Source organism: Euprymna scolopes, chromosome 29, assembly GCF_053919585.1.
Source record: "Euprymna scolopes isolate OS-2025 chromosome 29, ASM5391958v1, whole genome shotgun sequence".
NCBI classification, from domain to species: domain Eukaryota; kingdom Metazoa; phylum Mollusca; class Cephalopoda; order Sepiida; family Sepiolidae; genus Euprymna; species Euprymna scolopes.
In genome coordinates this window covers 65,168,558-65,172,231 of record NC_136510.1, presented here as the reverse complement: position 1 = coordinate 65,172,231, position 3,674 = coordinate 65,168,558, and positions in this window count along the sequence as shown.

Genomic DNA, 3,674 nt, shown 5'->3' with positions numbered 1-3,674 from the left:
TGAAATTTTATGTTCTTTCCAATAAACCGAATATAATATTTTAGACAAACGTTTTTTTTTAATTCACCCCCTCCCCCATTTTCAAGTTTCTATTAAAAAGTAAATAATTAATTTTCTCACCGAAAAGTAAATAATTAATTTACTCACAAATTGAAGAGAAAAGGTCAATAAATAATATATTCAAATTTAAAACAAAAAAAAAAAACGTAGTGTTTTTTAGAATTTTACCTGTAAAGTTTGAAGTTTAAAACCTTTTTTTTTAAACCACGTTATTTGTTTTTCCCCTTTTTTTTTAATGGAACCTTGGTCCTTGCTCCTTAAATTGAAAAAAAAATTAGGGCTTGAATTACATTTTTCGAGGAGTTATAAGCTTGGAAAGACAGGGGGTCGAATAATTCACGCCTCCCATTTTGAAATGTCTATTAAAAAGTAAATAATTAATTTATGTACCAAAGTGTTATATATCACAAATTGAAGAGAAAAGGTCAATAAATAATATATTCAAATTTAAAACAAAAAAAGAACTGTTTTTTTAGAAATTTACATGTAAAGTCCGAAGTTTAAAACCTTTTTTTAAAAAAAAAACACGTTGTTTTTTTTTTGTTTTTTTGTTTTTTTTTTAATGAAACCTTGGTCCTTGCTCCTTTAATTGAAAAAAAAAAGTAGGGCTTGAATTACATTTTTCGAGAAGTTATAAGCTTGGAAAGATGGGGTGGAATTATTCACTATTTTCACGAAATTTCTGACACACCTATCGATCGGCTACATCAATTTTATATTGTCTCTTCATCACTGCAACAACTTGTCCTTTATCATTTTTTTTAATCCTTCATTTTTAATGCGAGTATAAAAAAGCTTTGTATAAAAACTTTTGGGATAGGATAAAAATGTAGTATCTGTTTTGAAACTACACTTCATCTTATGTCCTCCATCAGTTGGCAAGGAAATTTTTATTTTTGTCCCAATTTCTAGAGTGTCACTTTTGAGAAGCTGAATTTTCCCCACATTAAAAACTGATATTGCGTTTAAGTAGATATGGACATTTTTTTTTTTTTCGCATGTAGTTATTTTATTTATTTGTTTTCTTTAGATCAGGTGTGAGTTTTTATGAAAGTGTTTCTGTGGAATGAACTAGACTCGAGCTTGGCACACTCAGGTTTCCAATCAGTACAGGTAACCACCCAACCACACACGGGCACAGCTATCAGTTAGCGAAATGCTCCCTTGGTACCTGAGATGAAATTTCAAGGTTAAGCTAAATTAATGTTATTTTTTAAAATTCTTTTTTAACAGCAGAGCACATATGAAAAAAAAGACAATGTGAATATAAATTTACGAAATATTCATTTATGTAGGTTCCAAGTAACAATTGTGTGTACGATCGTTTCTGAGACGATTTGAATTTTCATTGATATCCAGTCTCATTAGTAGCAGCACAGAGAATTGACACCTAGTAAAAACATAGCATCATGACTAGTGTGTAGACATCGACTCGTTATAAAGCAAATTGAGAGATTGAAGAAAGGTTAGGATATGATAATTGCAATCCACGTAAATCTGTTGCTAAGCAATTGCATCACAAAAAGGTACAATAAATAAAGATTTTTGAAGTCATAGAAAAAACATACAACATATAAACATTTTTTAACAATTGCTCATGTTTTTGTAAAGGAAATTTTTAAAAAATATAAGAACGAATCGTTAATAAAATTAATTGGTAGATAAATTCAGCATTAAATAAATCGAAAAGATTTTCAACTTTTGCAACTATTCTCAACGATATCATCACATAAAAAATCTTAATAAAAGAAAAAGTTGGAAAAAATGACATTAACATAATTTGCAGTTTAAAATTTTTACTAAGTAAAAGTACGTTTAACAATAATAATAATCTGGGATTTGAGGAAGCTTATTGCCACCTACATTCTACTGAAGTCCAATGGTTGCTACCAAAGAAAAGACAATGGTAAACGACTATTGCGATAATGCAAACTAATTTGCAAAGGTTATTGGTGAGTACTGGAAATCTGGGAAGACTTGTTGTCACTTAGGCTCCAGGTTGTTTTCCAAGAGAATTCTTTGATGATAACCTTTGTGAAAAATCCTAGTGAGGAATAATGATTATTGATAAAATAGTAATAAATAATAATAGATACAAAAATAAAGTAATGAACTTGAGTAAAAGTAATGAGCTAACAAAATAATAATAATGATAATATTAATAATAATGCATAATAATGTTTATAATAATTATAATAATACATAATGATTATAATTATACATGATGATGATAATATTAATACATAATAACAATGACAGTATTTATAATAATACAGAAAATTATAATATTGATAAAAATACAAAATAATGATAATATTAATAATACATAACAATGATGATATTAATAATGCATAATAATGAAAATTATAAAAGCTAATCTTAGAAAATATTAACTTAATACTTAACCCAACTTCACAAATTGATGAAAGTTCCATTATCATATTTTACTTAAAAGGTAAAGCTAGAAGAAGCTTGAACATTCTCAGTCGAGGAAGATAAAGCCAAAAATATCCACACAATAATATGGGAGGGGAGACTATTTTCAAATATTGTCCTAAACTGGGAATGGAGAAACGGACTTATAAGTAGATATTAATAAGTCCTTCTTACCTACTTTTTTTTTTAAATGAAGAGTAGATAATGCACTGTGGATGTGTTATCGGCAGCTCCAGTAACTCGCTTCTCCTTTTTGTCCCTCAGTCCTCATTTCCAATGAGTGATTTTTCTGACAAAGGGTGAAGAAAAAGCTGCTTTCCAGGTCGGTAGTACTTCGTGAACAGTAGCCTGAGATGTCGGAAATTTTTCTGTTTCTATGTCTATCCTTGTGGCCATGTCACTAGTAAGGGTGCTGGAGGTAAACGTTTTATCTGGGCTGACATTATCCGCCTGATAGTCAGGGACCTGAACTTTGGATTAACCACTAAGGAGGCTGTCCTATCAGCAGGTGCAAAGTACTGGGACTGCTGTATTGCCATTTGGTGAGTGGATCTGGACCATGCAGTAGTCTCTGGTGGGGCCTCTCGATACCATACTAGTGGGTAATTGTTACAGCTTTACCTTATCATGTGCTACAAAAAAAAAAAAATTCCTGTCTTTTTCTCTCTTACATTCCCTCTCTGTCCTGCTCTAACCAAGTCTGTCAATCTGTTCCACAAATCCCAAAACCTCAACATGAAATATCTAAAAAAAAAACGCGAATAAACCTAGAACCCCATCCTCCAACGTAGACCCCTACTACCATGTCTCCTTCTCCAACATCAGGGGTCTACATTCCAACTTTCCAGAGGTTGAAACCCAATTACAGAAAACAAAACCGGACATATTCTTTCTAAGCGAAACAAGCATAGGGCTGACCACTTCCCTAGATGAGTTCATAATTAAAGGATACTCCAACTTAACATCTAAATCTGACCCCCAAGATCGTCATGTGCATGGAATATGCACCTACATTAAAGATGGCTTTCTGTGTGGTAGGGATATCTCCAGAGAGAACCCTAATTTACCTTATATGTGCTTCCGGGTTGCACTTGCTTACACCACCGCATTTATATTTGCCCTCTATCGCCCCCATAACAGCGGAGTTACTATCTTTAAGAGTATATCTGAGAAAATTG